Genomic DNA, 16,757 nt, shown 5'->3' with positions numbered 1-16,757 from the left:
ATTATATTTTGTTGTTGTTGTTGTTTCAAATTTTTGTTTAAATTCTAGTTAGTAATAGCCAAATTATGGAAAGAGACTGAATGTCCATCAACTGATGAATGGATAAAGAAGATGTGGTTTATATATTCGATGGAATACTACGTGGCAATGAAAAAGAATAAAATCAGGTCATTTTCAGCAATGTGGATGGAACTGGAGGGTATTACGCTAAGTAAAGTAAGTCAGTCAGAGGAAGACAGATATGTTTTCACTCATATGTGGATCTTGAGAAACTTAACAGAAGGCCATGGGGGAAGGGTAGGGGAAAAGAAAAATAGTTACAGAGAGGGAAGCAAACCATAAGAGATTCTTAAATACTGAGAACAAACTGAGGGTTGGTGGGAGGTGGGATAGAGGGGAAAGTGGGTGGTGGGCATTGAGGAGGGCACTTGTTGGGATGAGCACTGGGTGTTGTATGGAAGCCAATTTGACAGTAAATTATATTAATAAATAAATAAATAAATAAATTCTAGTTAGTTAGCATACAGCGTAATATTGGTTTCAGGACTGATGGGTTTTGCCTGGAGTGGAATTTCAAACCAATCAGTCTAGAATTTCCTAATCAACACTAGTAAAGTAATTATGATAGACTTTGGCCCTTCCCCCAGAGGAAGGTAACCTTGCCTGAAATAACCCTTTGTTTTGTTTGTGACTTCCTTGTCCCTGCCCACTTCTGCCTACAAAAGCTTTCTACTTTGTAAGCTCCTCCTTGCTCCTTCTCCATGCTACAGGAGATGCTGCCCCAGTCATAATCCATTAGATCTCAAATGCACTCCATCGAATTTTGTTTTTTAGCAGAGTTGGTGGCAGCAGTGGATTCTGGCGTGAACTTCCACCAGCATTTGGGGATCAGAAACACAGGTGTGGTACCCATGGGAACCCCATTTTGATCCTCTTTCTTGCCATTTCCGAGGGCCCTGGGTAAGTTCTTCTTGGTCCTGAGCTCTGCCCTCTTTGCACTGAGGACCTGATCTAACTGGCTTTCCAATACAGGGCTGGTCAGCTTGAGCTGGCAGACAGTTCCACCTGGAGCCAAGCCCCTAGCCTTTCAGACCAAACTCCCAGGTTTCTGATGGAAGACCCTCAACCCTTAGTTCTGTCCAAAGATCCGCATAGGAACTGTTCACGTCACGCCCAGTTCTCCATCCATGCACAGCCCCCAGCCCACAGTTTGGAGCTGCTGGTTCAAGGTGACATAACTCCTACTGCTTCCCTCTATCCTCCTCTCAGTGCTCAGTCTAGTAACCCTCCATCCAAATGGTCTTTCCACTCCAGAGACTATTAAACGTTTATTTATCTTTTGAAATCATACCACCAACCACTACAGGTGAGCCTCTCAGGCATCTTTCACTCCTCAAAGGCCAATCTAACGGCCATGGTCATGTTGTCCCTTCATTTCCAAATCTAGGCCACTGGTTATTGATCTTTGGGGGTGACTCTAGATCTTATGAAGATGATGTCTTCTGCACCCTCTTTAAGGATGCCTCTCAGGTCCATGAGGTTGTTTAATACTGCCAGAAATACTTGACATTTTGTAACTGAGTCCAACCTGGTTACGCTCGATGAACAACAAGCCAGTTGGGGTAGGGAAAGCCAGCAAAACCAGGAGATGGCAGACTACTGTCCCAAAGAACCATTTCCCCTGGGCATGAATTTTGAGCTTCTTTTTAAGTTAGCAAAAGGAGGGAGAAGGAAGGTGCTGGAGTCAAAGGTGACTGGCATCTGTAGACATCCAAGGAAAGTCCTGTAATTTCTTTGCACCTGTTCATTTGATCTTTGTGTGTAGGAATCCGATCATGTCACTCCTGTAGATATTAAACATTGCATAGTCATTTCTGTACTCACTTCCTTATCTCCTTGAATGAGGCTGATTTCGGGGAAAACACTTTTTTGCAAATCTCAGCTATAAACAAAATTTCTTTGATGACTAACATGCCTATGTGCAGGGCTAAGCAGAAGTTTCCAAGCTCTGTGTCACAGCAGCAAGGGAAATGGAAGCAACATGGAGTCAGACATGCTAAGTTTCTCCCTGTGACAGTTTGTCCCAGCTAAACACTGACAAGATATGTGAAGAAATGTGTAAGTAGCTCTATGGTCAGAGGTTATCCAGGTTGGGGGCTGATATTCAGAGTCCGATAAGAACTTTTTTAGTTAGATCTTTTCCCCTAAGCTAAATGTACCCCCGGGGGGAATAAAGACATCCCAACACAGGTGGGTGGGTGTGTCAGTCCTTTGATACCATTTAGACAGTAACACAATTCGTTGAGGAAATAAAAACAACAGCTCTTGTGTTTCCAATCTAGTCAGGGTTACAAGAGCAGAGGTGTGGCCCCAGAAACAGTTCAGAGTCCACCACCAATCCTTTTTACCAACCCCAAACCTCCCCTATTTATCTCAAAAGCCTAGTCCTTGTGCCTTTGAGATGTAAATGTCCCACGTAGTCTTCTCCATGCAAGTTCATGTGTGTCCCACATAAATGTGTGGAATTTTACACCTCCAGGTGGTATTGACAAAATTAATTTGTAAACAAGCTCTAGTTTAATTGGCTTAAAGAAAATTAAGTGCTGAAATAAGTTAAATTCTGAGAAATATAAGAGAAACTTAATCCAAATGAATTTCTGGTTCACATGATCTGGGAAACTATTTGGTATTAAAGCTAGTTTAAGTTCGTTGGTTTAATTAAAACAGGCATGTCTATTTTTTTTTTTGTTTGTTTGTTTTTTTCAACGTTTTTATTTATTTTTGGGACAGAGAGAGACAGAGCATGAACGGGGGAGGGGCAGAGAGAGAGGGAGACACAGAATCGGAAACAGGCCCCAGGCTCTGAGCCATCAGCCCAGAGCCCGACGCGGGGCTCGAACTCACGGACCGCGAGATCGTGACCTGGCTGAAGTCGGACGCTTAACCGACTGCGCCACCCAGGCGCCCCTTAATTATTCTTTAATGTGTATTTGTTTTTGAGAGAGACAGAGCAAAAGCAGGGGAGGGGTAGAGAGAGACGAAGACACAAAATCCTAAGCAGGCTCCAGGCTCTGAGCTATCAGCTCAGAGCCTGACACAGGGCTCAAACTTACTTACGAACAGTGAGATCATGACCTGAGCCAAAGTCGGACGCTCAACCCAGTGAGCCACCCAGGCACCCCTGAAACAGGCAAGTTTCTAGAGTTATCAGCACTAAATATAATACTTTTTTTCTACCCAGGTTTCCTAACTGGTCAAATGTCATATTTGTGTAGGTGTATGTTGTCAGTGTTCCAAAAATTGTATGCAATTCCTAAAGTCTGATATGTACTGGCATTAATGTTATCATCATAATTTCAGTTATTTAAAAATAGTGTGTTTCACAGAAATGACCAAATTTCCTTTTCAACTCCATGATAATGAATTCTCATCAGATCTTTAACAATGGACATTTCTAAGTCTTTGTCGTTTGCAAAGAGCTGGTATTTTAATCTGATGCTTGTGCCTGTAAAAGTGCCCCATCTTCTGGGAGACTCATGAAGCATGCTCTAGGGTACAGGTTCCTGGTAACTTGAAGATCATAAAACTGAACTGGTAAGAATTTCCAGAAGGGATAGACAACCTGGATCCAAGGAGAACAAGAGTTAATAACACGAGAACTGAAGAGCATGATTACAGTTGTTAGGACATGCCTGTAATTGGACGGAGTCCTGAATTCTTCTAGTTTCCTCTATCTGGCTCCAGCTCAGCAACCTAGTATTTCCAATTTTCTCCCATCCTTCCAATTTGGAATCACTAAAAACAAAGACTGCCCTTAGATCTCCTTAGAAGGAATTACATCAGGTCCTCCTCACCACCCAGATGGCTGCCAAACTTCAGGGACTTGAGTCTTGGTACACTTCCATTTTTTTTTAAGGTTTTTTTTTGGGGGGGGGGGTTGTTTTTTTTTTTAAGTAATCTCTACACACAACATGGGGCTGGAACTCACAACCTCGAGATCAAGAGTTGCACACCACCCACTGAGCCAGCCAGGTGCCCCTCACCCGGGTACACTTCTTACAGCTGAAGGAGGCCCCACCAGACACCTGGTCCTATACAGACCTGTATCTTTCCAGGTTGTTGCTAAGGGCAGGTAACCTTTCAGACTGCTGGATTTGTCATCAAAAACTCTGATCTGTCTGTGATGCTAGAGACCCCCTGGTCTGTTTCCCTATGTCTGGTTAACAGCCCCAAACTTGGGGAGCATTGTGTCTAAGCTCTACGCAAAATAAGGACACAAGGGGAGCGCCTGGGTGGCTCAGTAGGTTGAGCGTCGGACTTCATGATTTCATGGCTGGTGGGTTTGAGCCCGTGTCAAGGTCTGTGCTGACAGCTCAGAGCCTGGAGTCTGCTTTGAATTCTGGATCTCCGGCTCTCTCTACCCCTCCCCCGCTCGTGCTCTGTCTCTCTCTCTCTCTCTCAAAAATAAATAAATATTAAAAAAAAAAAAAAAAAAAAGACACAAGGAAGGGTAACCAAAACTGCCTGTGTTGTCTACCAACCCTTAAAATTACACACGTCTCCATGGCAGTTACCTTTCCAGTCCTGACCCAGAAAGTCAAATGGAATTACTAGGAGGCATTCATGATTCAGCTTTCGCTTCCTTTGGCAGGGGCCCTGCTTCCCTACTTAGGAGTAAATGTAAATGAGGCTGTAATCAGGAACATCTCCTTTTTTGTTTGTTTGTTTGTTTGTTTATTCCCATGAGATCATGACCTGAGCCAAAGTCAGGCACCCAACGGACTGAGCCACCCAGGAGCCCCAGGAACCTCTCCTTCATTCTTGAAAATACTGCAGAATCTGCTGCTAAAACAATAGCTGGCCAACAGAAATGCTTAGACTGTCTGGCCAAAGTTGTTCTTGATTACATGATAGCCCTGATTATCTTTTAGTTGAGCAACGAGGTGTCCACGCTGGGGCCGACACCACCTGTGGCATGTGGATTAACACTTTTGGGGAAGTTGAAACTCAATTACATAGGATCACTCAGCAAGCCACTCAGTTTAAAAAGGTGACTCCTGGAAGGAGCCTGGGTAGCTCCGTTGGTCAAGCATCCTACCCTTGATTTCAGCTCAGGTCATGATCTCTGCCCCACATTGGGCTCTGGCAGCGCGGAGCCTGCTTGGGATTCTCTGCCTCCCACTCTCCCTGCCCCCTCCCCCACGTGCGTGTGCTCGTGTGTGTGTGTGTGTGTGTGTGTGTGTGTGTGTGTGTGTACACATGCATGCTCTCTCTCTCCCACCCTCACAAAATAAACAAATAAGCATTAAAAACAAAAAAAGTGACCCTTCAAGGGGGGTTGACTTACGTTACTTCGATTGCTTTGAGTCTCGGCTCCTAAGTACACTCTAGACGTTGGGACTTATCTATTTATAATAGTCATAGTTATCTCCCTGGCACATTGTATTCTTGCCAAAGCTTTAAATGCACGTTTACAGCTGCTAACCACCAAGGCAATGACCTCCCTAAAACTGGAATGTCAAGAAAGGAATAAACAAAATAACCGACTAAAAAATTGTGAGCCTGAATTGTGGCCTATGAATACTACAAAGATTCAGCAAAAACAAACAAACCCTGCCTGACCTGCGAATGTCTCCCAGAGGGTCAGGAAAAGCTGTAAGAATTGGCAGAGCAGTAGCTAAGAGTGGCTGGCTCTGATGCCTTAAGTGTGGATCGCATCTCCCTCAGGCTGAGATTCTGATCAAAATGGGGGAGTTATTAAAAAAAAAAAAAAAAAAAAGCCCCAAATGGAGTAATTTGTACTAAGCTTCACGTCAGCAAACCAAAACTTAGTACCTAACCTAATTGCTCAATTCAGTCTTTTCTGGGAGTGGAATTTTAAAGCAGCCTGGAATTTCCTGACCAGCACTAGTGAGGTCACCTTCATGATAGACCCGTGGCCTTCCGGTTCCCGCAAAGGAAAGTACCTTTCCTGAAATAATCCTTTCTTTTGTTTGGGACTTCCTTGTCCCTGCCCCCTTCTGCCTGCAAAAGCCTTCCACTTTGTACAGCTCTTCTGAGCTCCTTTCTACTTGCTAGATAGGACGCTGTCTGATTCCTGACTCCTTGAATAAAGCCAATTAGATCTCCAAATTTACTTAGTTGAACTTTGTTTCTTAACAATTGTCTCAATTGCCCTCACCCATACCAGCTTGGCACAGGTATGATTTTTTTTTTTTTTTTTTTTTTTTTTTGCAGGGAATACTATTATTTGAAAACATGCTGTCCATGGTCACCTCTTCCTTGGAGCCTTCCTTGATCTGCAGCCTCAGCAGGCAATTCTTTGTCCAGATCACAAGACAGATGCACACATGGCCCCTGCTAACCTGTGACATCCTCAGAGCCAAGTACAGAGACAGGATCACCTTCCTTCCCTGAGCATCTAGCACAGCACCGGCACACAGTTCTCGGTACGTGGAATGAATGAGTAGACATGGAGTCAGACATGGAATGAATGGTGAATGAATCACAGGCCAGTGATGGCAGCAGCTCTTCTCTGTCCTGACTGGGTGACTGGCTGCAGCTGTGCTTCTGTTTTGCACAGGAGCACGGAGCAGATGCTTTCCGGAGGCCTCACCTAAGTCACCAGAACAGGACAGCAGACCGGGTGCCCGGGTGCCGTTGCTAATTGTGGGGAGAGATAGTAGAAGGCCTTGTGTTTGGAGGGCTTGGGACTTTATCTCCTCACTAATCCTCCCACTCCGCCCTCTGAGGGAGGCCCCGCTAACGGCTTCACATTTCCCAGGAGGAGCTGTGGCTCAAAACAGGAAACAATCCCTCTCCGTGCCTTTCTCCGGAGAGCTTTAGTCCTGCCCTAAGTAACCATTCACTTCAGCTATTCCTCAACAACCCCCCCTACCCGGGACAAAATCCACTTAATCTCTCCACACTTAAACAAACACATTCATCTTTAATATCCATGGGAACAGTCTAGCCACCTCCACCAGCCTGGCTTACTCAGGAGCTAGTGGAGAGAAGGACTAAACTGAGGTTCTCCCCACTCAGTCCTGCAGACCACGCAAGGCAGGGCCCAGCTGCCCTAAACGTGCCCTGAGTGTCAACAGTGCTGCCCTAGCCGGGCCTGGCACGGCGCCCCTGGGAAGGAGCTGACGGAGACTGTTGAGGCAGCTCCCTGCTCCCCACCCAGGGAGGCGCCCAGGCTGCACTGTTCACACTACAATGACGAGGCACCTTTCCTTTGTGCACAAGGAACGTGGTCCTGGTGGCGCTCGGCTGGGCTCCACACTGGTGCTCGCCTTCCATCAGTGCCAGGTCTCTACAGCCCCAGGCCTTCCGGGGCGACTCCAAGGGTCAACCCCCGGGTTAGTCCTGGGATTGGCCAAGGAGACACAGGGTCTGGTCTGCAGGAGCAGCCAGAAAAAAAAGCCTTCTCCCAGAAGCACAGTGCTGGCTAGAGCGAGAGCACAAGTATTCCTGTTATAGTGTGAACCCAGGAGCAATGCAAGCATCCACCCAAAGGGGACAACAGCTGACTTCCTCCGAGCCGGCGACAATCCTGGGGGAGAAAAGCATGCAGACTCTGTGGGGAAAGACTTAAGATGCACAGTGACAAAAGCAAAAGCAACACGTGTAAAGGGTTTGAGACCTTTTTAAATTTAAATTTTAATTTTTAAAAAATGTTTTAATGTTTATAATTTTTGAGAGACAGAGCATGAGTGGGGGAGAGGCAGAGAGAGAGGGAGACACAGAATCTGAAGCAGGTTCCAGGCTCTGAGCTGTCAGGACTCACCCTGACGCAGGGCTCAAACTCATGAACCATGAGATCATGACCTGAGCCGAAGTTGGATGCTCAACCGACTGAGCCACCCAAGCGCCTCTTCATTTTAATTTTAATTTTTTTATTTTTATTTTTTCCAAGCAGGCTCCACGCCTAGTGCAGATCCTAATGCGGGGCTTGAACTCATAATACTGAGATCAAGACCTGAGCTGAGATCAAGAGTCGGATGCTTAACTGACTGAGCCACCCAGACACCCTCTTATTTAATTAAAAAAGAAATTGTTTTTATTCAGTAATTTCTATGCCCAACATGGGGCCTGACGTCATGACCCCAAAATCAATGGTCAAATGTTCTACTGACTGAGACTGCCAGACGCCCTGCAACCTGGGTGGAAAAAGGGGGGGTGGGGAAGACTGGAAGGAAATACACAAAATGTTGACCGTGATGATCTCTGGATGGTGTGATTTTGGGGGATTAAGGGATCCTTCTGTGTGTGTATCAGTCGAGGTTCAGAGAAACAGAACTGAAAGGAGGTCTATATTAAGAGCTTTGTTGAAAGGGATTGACTTATCCATCGTGGGCACTGGCCAGGCAAATCGTAGACATGCAGGGCAGGCCTAAGGAAGGGCAGCTGGGCTTTTAGGCACTGCTGCTTCAAGTACAGTAACTTTTTTTTAATAAGATTTTCTCTTTTTTTCTTTTTTTTATTATTTTGAGAGAGACAAAGACGGCACATGAGGGAGGGGCAGAGAGAGAGGGAGAGAGAATCCTAAGCAGGCTCTGCTCTGTCAGCACAGAGCTCAATGGGGAGCTCGAACTCACGAAACCGTTAGGTCATGACCTGAGCTGAAATCAAGAGTTGGACGCTCAACCGATTGAGTACCCAGGTTCCCCTTAAGATTTTGTTTTTGAGGGGCGCCTGGGTGGCGCAGTCGGTTAAGCGTCTGACTTCGGCCAGGTCACGATCTCACGGTCCGTGAGTTCGAGCCCCGCGTCAGGCTCTGGGCTGATGGCTCAGAGCCTGGAGCCTGCTTCCGATTCTGTGTCTCCCTCTCTCTCTGACCCTCCCCCGTTCATGCTCTGTCTCTCTCTGTCTCAAAAATAAATAAAAACGTTAAAAAAAAAAAAAAAAAGATTTTGTTTTTGAGTAATCTCTACACCCAGCATGGTGCTTGAACTCACAAACCCGAGATCAAGAGTCTCATGTTCTACCAACTAAGCCAGCCAGGTGCCCCACTTTTTTTCTTTAGCCTTTCAACTGAATGAATCAGATCGACCCAGGTTACATCTAGAACAGTCTCCTTTACTGAAAGTCAATTGATCACAGACTTCAATCACACCTAAAAATACTTTTCTAGCAATATCTAGTTATTGTTTGAACAACTGGGAGACTATAGCCTAGCCAAAATGACACCTAAAAATGGACCGTCACAGTATTTTTGTTAAATTTCCTAATTTTCTACAAGGAACATGTGTTACTTATATAATGTGGGTTTTTTTTAAGCAATGAATGACTACCATGAGATACCATTTTGCACCTACAAGATGGTTAAAATAAAAAAGACCTGGGGTGGGGCACCTGGGTGGCTCAGTCGGTTGGGTATCCAACTTCCCGCTCAGGTCATGATCTCACAGTTCATAGGTTTGAGCCCTGCGTCAGGCCCTGTGTTGACAGCTCAGAGCCTGGAGCCTGCAGCCTGCTTCAGATTCTGTGTCTCCCCCTCTCTCTGCCCCTCCCCTGCTCGAACTCTCTCAAAAGTAAGTAAACATTAAAAACAATTTTTTTTAATAAAATAAAAAAGACCTATGATAACAAACGTTGACAAAGCTATGAGGAAATTGGAACCCTCATCCACCGCTGGTAAAATTGTAAAAATTATGTAACCATTTTGGAAAACCGTTTGGTGGTTCTTCAAACAGTTGTTTAAAAAAAGACACAATATGGGGCACCTGGGTGGCTCAGTTGGTTGAGCGTCCGACTTCAGCTCAGGCCATGATCTCGCAGTCTGTGAGTTCGAGCCCTGCGTCAGGCTCTGTGCTGACAGCTCGGTGCCTGGAACCTGCTTCGGATTCTGTGTCTCCCTCTCTCTCTGCCTCTCCCCCCGCTCATGCTCTCTCTCTCTGTCAAAAATAAATAAACATTAAAAAAATAATAATAAAATAAAATTTAAAAAGACACAATAGGGGTGCCTGGATGGCTCAGTGAGTTGAGCATCCAACTTCAGCTCAGGTCATGATCTCATGGGAGTTTGTGAGCTCAAGCCCCACATTGGGCTCGTTGCTGTCAGCACAGAGCCCACTTTGGATTCTCTGCACCGCTCCTCTCTGTCCCTCCCCCACTCATGCTCTCTCTCTCAAAACTTAATAAACACTTATTAAAAAAAAAAAAAGATAAAAAAGACACAATAGACCCAAAAAGGAGTCATTTGTGCTAACGCCCACAAAAGCAAACCTAACTTAATTGCAGATTCAGCATCTCTCAGGAGTGGAATTTTATTTATTTATTTATTTATTTTTTAACATTTATTTATTTTTGAGACAGAGAGAGACAGAGCATGAACAGGGGAGGGTCAGAGAGAGAGGGAGACACAGAATCTGAAACAGGCTCCAGGCTCTGAGCTGTCAGCACCGAGCCCGACACGGATCTTGAACTCACAGCAAGGTCATGACCTGAGCTGAAGTCGGATGCCTAACCAACTGAGCCACCCAGGCGCCCCATCAGGAGTGGAATTTTAAACCAGATCAGTCTGGAAACTCCTGACAAGCATTAATGAGGTGATGTGTGTAAAAGACCCCTTCACTCTCTTCCACCAAGAAGGATGACCTTGCCTAAAATAAGCCTTTGTTTTGTTTATGACTTCCTGTTTCTTCCCCCTTCTGCCTGTAAAAGCCTTTTCTGTTCCTTTCTGCTTGCTAGGTGGGATGCTGCCCAATTTGTGATTTGTCAAATAAAGCCAATTAGTTCTTCAAGTTTACTTGTGTAACACAAGTAAGCACAGAATTGCTGTATAATCCACGCCTAGGTGTATGCCCAAGAGAATTGAAAAGCTATGTCCAAGGGTGCCTGGGTGGCTCAATAGGTTAAGCATCTGACTCTTGGTTTCAGCTCAGGTCATGATCTCACAGGTTTGTGAGTTCAAGTCCAGCATTGGGCTCTGCCCTGGCAGAGTGGAGCCTGCTTGGGATTCTCTGTCTCCCTCCCTCTCTCTCTGCCCCTCCCCTCTCTCTTTCTCTCTCTCCAAAAAATAAATAAGTAAACTTAAAAAAAGAAAATATCTATCCACACAGTTTTACATCACCATTTAAAGCAGCATTATTCATAACAGCAAAAAAATGGAAGCAACCCAAATGTCCATCAACCCATAAATGCATGAACAAAATGTGGTCTGTCCATACAATGGAAAATGATTCCTCAATTTAAAAAAAAAGGAATAATGCACTGATTCGTGCTACATACAACATGGATGAGCCCTGAACATATGAAGTGAAAGGAGTCCGTCCCCCAAAACATATATTGTAGGATTCCATTTATCTGATACGTCTAGAATAGGCAAATTCATGGATACAGAAAGTAGCTTTGAGGTAGCCCTGGCCTGGCAGGGAGGGGTAATTAAGGAGCAACCAGTAATAGGTGTGAGTTTCTTTTTGGGGTGACGAAAATGTCCTAAAATTGGATCATGGTAACGATTGTACAACTCTAGAATTCTATGATTGCACAATTCCAAAAATCACAGAATTGTACACTTTAAAAGGGTGGATTTTGTGATGTGTTAATTATATCTCAGTGAAGCCATAGTTTTTAAAAAGAAGCAGTTTACATGAGAAAGGAAGGAGCCATGTGTGTCTGGGTCCCAGGAAGTCAAGTCAAGATGACGCTGGTGCTTCATCTCCTGTCTCCAGGTTCCCTTTCCCATCCGCTCCTCCTCCCCATGTGCCTAGGACCCCAGGGTCTGCAGATGTCCAGGAGAAAGCCATGTACAAAATTCTATTCAATCAAAGAGGATTCTCTCTTCTCATTGATCTTCCTTTGGCGTGCTGGCCACTGGGGTCCAACCTCTCTTACTGCCAGCATAACACTGCCAAGAATAGCTCCCAAGCCTGTGAAAAAGACAGCAGCCTTGCAGCCCTGCTAAACTCACTTGAACTGGCTTCCTGCAGGCAGAGGGTAGCCCAGCAAGGCTCTGAGCCAGCACTCCGGGCCTGGCACAAAGGGGAAACTCAGCCTCTGTGTTGCAAGCGTGAACCCATTTCCTAGATATGAAGAAATTGAGGTCCCGTTCAGAAGGGCAGGGATCCACCCAAGGCCATGCAGGTTTCAGATTCCCTCTTCCACTTTCTACCCTGAGTACATGCTGGGACATCTCCAGTGAGAGACAAAGGTGACTAAGTCACAGAACCACTTTCTAGAGAGTTCTTTGCCAAATATGTATCAAGAGCTCTAGAAGGGTTGCCACCCTCTGACCCAGTACTTTCCTATTTAGAACTCTGGGTTCTGGAGATAACCTGCCAGGAGGACAAAGGTTATAGGCACCAAAATGTTCACTGCAGGGTAATATAGAATGGTGAAAAATGGACACACTCCAAATATCCACCACTAAGGGGCGGCTAGTAAATGAGGACATCACTCTATGACAGGACGATACACAGCTAGTAAAAATGAAGTCTTGGAAAAATTTTAGAATGCTAATGAGAAAATGTAGGAGAAAAATGGCAAATTGTATACGATCCTGACAATGTGTTAAAAATAATAATTTTTAAAAAGAACCCGTAATAGCAAACACATATTGAGCAATGACTCTAGTTTTCAGCCGCACCTGATACCTGGGGTCCAGATGTGTCCTGCTGCCCCTCTCCAGCCCTTCTCCAAGACCTTGACCTTTGACCCTGCTTTATTTTCTTTATAACAATCCTAATGAATCAATATTCATCAAATGAACAAACGACTTTTAACCTTCTTTGGATGGAATTATGCATGATTTTATTTTACTTAAAAATTTTTCTGTACCTTCTAGGTGTTTTTTTAAACTAATTAATCAATTTATTTTATGTATTTTAAGTAGACTCCATGCCCAAGATGGGGCTTGAACTCACAACTTTAAGACTGAGAGTCACATACTGTACCAACTGAGCCAACCATATGCCCCTATACCTTCTAGGTTTTTGCCCAAAGCATGTTTTACTTTTATTTTTATTTATTTAAAAAAAAATTTTAGTGTTTATTTATTTTTGAGAGAGAGACAGACAGACAGAGCATGAGCAGGGGAGGGGCAGAGAGAGAGGGAGACACAGAATCTGAAGCAGGCTCCAGGCTTTGAGCTGTCAGCACAGAGCCTGACGTGGGGCTTGAACTCATGAACCGCAAGATCATGACCTGAGTGGAAGTCAGACTCTTAACCGACTGAGTCACCCAGGCACCCAAAAACCTGTTTTTAAAAATAAAAACAAAAGCAAAAACAAAAGTCAACTAAAAAAAAGAAAAAAACACAGAGTTTTCATGAGTTGAACCTTATGTGATCTCACCTTCCTGGGGGCAACATTATCAAAAAAGGCATTTTCCCAAACATGCCTCCAGAATGAAATTTGGGGCATTGAGAGGAAAGATGGGTTTATGAAAACTTAATTAATCAATGTACAAGCCTATAGAGAATGCCCGCAGTGGGCCCTCTACTTGATCTCGGTGGCCATGAGGCTAGACACACACTCACATAGGAATTATTCCAGTCCCCTGCAGGCCGCAGCCCTGGATAGGAGTCCAGGAAAGTGTCTGGAGGCCCCGGACTCGGCTGCTGGCTCCGATGCAAGCCCAATGCCAGTGCCCAGCCCAGGCTTGCCGCAGGAGCATACACATGGGCCTAGAGCTGCCAAAGCGATGCCCAGCGCTGTCACTCAGGAATGCAGCTGCTTGGGACTGTTCACGCCTCATCAGTGCCTACTCAGTGGATGTGCAGGAGCACATCAGGGTAGCTCTGCCCCAAGCTTCACGTGGATAGCAAAGCAAGGACGGGAGGATGAGCACCCACCGCCTGGGGGTGTGCTCCCAACCCCAAAACAGCCAGGGCCGCAGCCTGGCTTATGAAACACAGGGGCAGCTTTACATAATCATGGAAAATCATGAGAAAAAGTGTCTTCATAAAAAGGCATCCCCTGACCTCAACAACATTTTTTCAAGATAGAATTTTGTTTTGCTTTTTTTGGACTAGAAAAGTCATCCGTGTTCCCTGGCACTAAATTCCAACAAAAGAGAAATCTGAGAGTCCACCTGCCTATCTCTGCCGGCTCTCCTCGTCCACACAAACTTACAAACACGCACATACAGGGGCAGCATGCACACGCATGCTTTTAGCTTTTTTTTTTTTTTTTTTTTTTTTTTTTACTTTTTTAATGTTTATTTATTTTTGAGAGAAAGAGTGCGAGCAGGGCAGGGGCAGAGGGGGAACAGAGGATCCGAAACGGGCTCTGAGACAGCATGACCTGAGCCGAAGTCAGATGTTCAACCTACTGAGCTACCCAGGCACCCCGTTTTGTGTTTTTGTTTTTTTTTTTTATCTTTGACAGAAGTAGAATCACACTCTACCTGCTGTTCTACACCTTGCTTTCACCCTGTTACCAACATATCACGACATCTTCCCACCAGATGCTGAAATTTCAATGCCTAACCGGCTGTAGCATATTCAGCCCTAGAGGGCACCCAGCAAAGCATTGGCCCCAGGTCTGTTCAGCTCCAGAACCCAAGTCCTAATGGTCTTCTCGACATTTTTCTCTGCAGAGCTCTTAGAACCCTGAGAATTGCCTGAGAATCTTCTTAGAAGCGCAGGCCCCACCTCAGAGACTCTTGATTCAGAAGGTTAGATGTGGTGCCCAGGGAGCCGCATGCTAAGTAACTGCTCCAGGCAATTCTAATGATGTAGCCACTGAGAGGACTGCCAAGTCTGGTCGTAGGGGCCATTAAGGACCTGCATTTCCCCCACAGGCCCTCCTGATTGTGGTCCCCAAGTCAATAAACTCTGAGTAAATGAGTAAACCCATTTCTGAGGTTTGGTCTTCATGCTGATCTGGTAAAATGACCACTCAGGCCTCTGCCAGTCCCTGTCCTCTGCTGCCCAGACCTGTTTGCAGCCGGGGTTTCCCTCAGGATCATCTCCCAGGTATGGAGCTTGCTGTCTAAGGGCATGAGCATTGTGGGAGCCTTTGTGCTGGAAGGGCTGGCTGGACGCCATGGGCCAAGCAACAGAAGAAGCGGGGCCTTGGCTCTGCCCCGTGCCTTAGTTAAAGCACACAGGCTTTACAGGGGGCCACGAAGGTGCTGTGGTGATGCCGCCTGCACTCTCCAGGGCAGGCAAGAGAGGGAAATGGCATGAGTGAGTGTATGTGTGTGTGTGAATGTGTGTGTGTGTGAGCATGTGGCAGTCCCATGGTTCCAGCCATCTCTGCTCCCGCTCGCGCCCAGCCCGGCTCCCTGCAGTACCCAGCAGAAGTGGGAGAAGCATGCCTCCCACTCCCAGTCTCCCATACCAGTCGCCTCTGCTCAGCATTGCTGATGGGTCCTGGCATTTCCTTCTGAAATGTAGCTCAGAATTCTGTGGTCAACACTCAGCTCCAGGCAGCCATTACAATCCATCAGCACTGTCGTGGTGACCAAAAGCTACCCCCAATAACAGTGCTAGGCTGTATGTTACCCCTCAGCACCCCAGTTTCCCTCTCAAGCCCCTTCCAGTGATCCTGGAGGTCCCTGGGGAGCCGGCTGTGGAAACTTACATGGGGACTTGCATTGCCCAGGTTGCCCTAAGTGTGCCCTTCTCCCCAAGTGCTGTGTGGGTCCTGGGGATGGCTCAGCCTCCTGTGCATGACTCTGCTTTCAGGTCGCTGTGGCCTTTTGCTGACACCTGATGCCGGCAGCAGGACAGCTGTGCCACCTCCTATCCTCCAGCAGTGTCCCTTTGTGTCCCAACTCCTAAAAAGCCAGATTCCCTGCCCTGATGTCTCCCAGGGACACTCTGTCCCTGGGTGCAGCTCTAGCAGTTGCTGGCTGTGTGACCTTGGACAAATCATGCAACGTTACACTTTCATTCCCAAGGCATTTACTGAGCACCTACTGTATATGAGACACAGTCGTAGTCCCTGGGATAAAGCTCTCCAGGAGGTGGCAGGGGACACCACAGATGGGAAGGAGGGCTGCTCTGGATCCAGGCCACGCGAAGGGTTCAGGAATGGCATTACTGACTTGGGGACTAACACATGCAAAAACTTCTAGGTGGAGTGGGCTTAGTGTTTTTTAAGGAAAGCAAAAAGGGTAGTGTGGCTGGAATGGTGTGGGTGTGGGGGCACCATCGGAGGACAAGGGAGAGAGGTGGGAGTAGCAGAGCATGCACACCACAAGGAAATGTGTTCTACGGGTGGAGGGAGAGCAAGGGGAGCTTAGCTGGGAGGCAGCAGAAGTTCTCTCTAGCAGCCCCAGGGAGCATAACCAGGAGGCTGAAAGAGGATGGGGGTGATGGGAAAGGAGTAGAGGAGCAAAATGGCAGCTTGACACCAGGCATAAAGCCGTGACCAGCAGGACCCAAGGTCTCCCTCCCGATTGCCATGTGATTTATGAGGTGCATGTGGCTGAATCATGACTCAGGACCTGGAGACAGGAGTACCCACTTGGACAAACACCTCCAGTAAACTCAGGATTCTGGTCCCGAAGTGGACCCTGGGGAAAGAAAGCCAGGAGCCCCTGAAATACGATTGAAGCCAGGATGAAACAGATCTCATTCACCTGGACCCAAGATGAGAAGCTGCCCCCAGGGGACACTAGAGCCCCACGGTGGGGAGGAGGGCTCCATCACTACTGGGTCTCCAGAGCCTGGTTGAGTCTCCTGCCATCATCAGAGACCAGGGTGGGTGCAGAGTGGCAAGGATTAGTCCCACCAGGCAGATGGGGAAATTGAGGTTTGGAATAGGAAACCACTGCTCTAAAGGAAATAGAGTTGGAAGACA

At 46.4% G+C, this 16,757-nt stretch overlaps 1 long non-coding RNA gene across 2 annotated transcripts; it reads left to right on the top strand.

Moving 5' to 3' along the window:
* Positions 1-511: 511 nt before the first annotated feature.
* LOC123605745 lies at positions 512-14,803 on the top strand. 2 transcript variants are annotated; one of them, XR_006715870.1, is made up of 3 exons: positions 512-2,118; positions 6,238-6,449; positions 14,545-14,803. It is a non-coding gene; the product is annotated as an uncharacterized LOC123605745 (long non-coding RNA). The 2 variants fall into 2 exon arrangements; XR_006715869.1 differs by having other exon boundaries at positions 513-900.
* Positions 14,804-16,757: the final 1,954 nt, after the last annotated feature.

This window comes from Leopardus geoffroyi, chromosome A2 (assembly GCF_018350155.1).
Source record: "Leopardus geoffroyi isolate Oge1 chromosome A2, O.geoffroyi_Oge1_pat1.0, whole genome shotgun sequence".
NCBI classification, from domain to species: domain Eukaryota; kingdom Metazoa; phylum Chordata; class Mammalia; order Carnivora; family Felidae; genus Leopardus; species Leopardus geoffroyi.
This window is presented reverse-complemented; position numbering and strand designations above follow the sequence as displayed.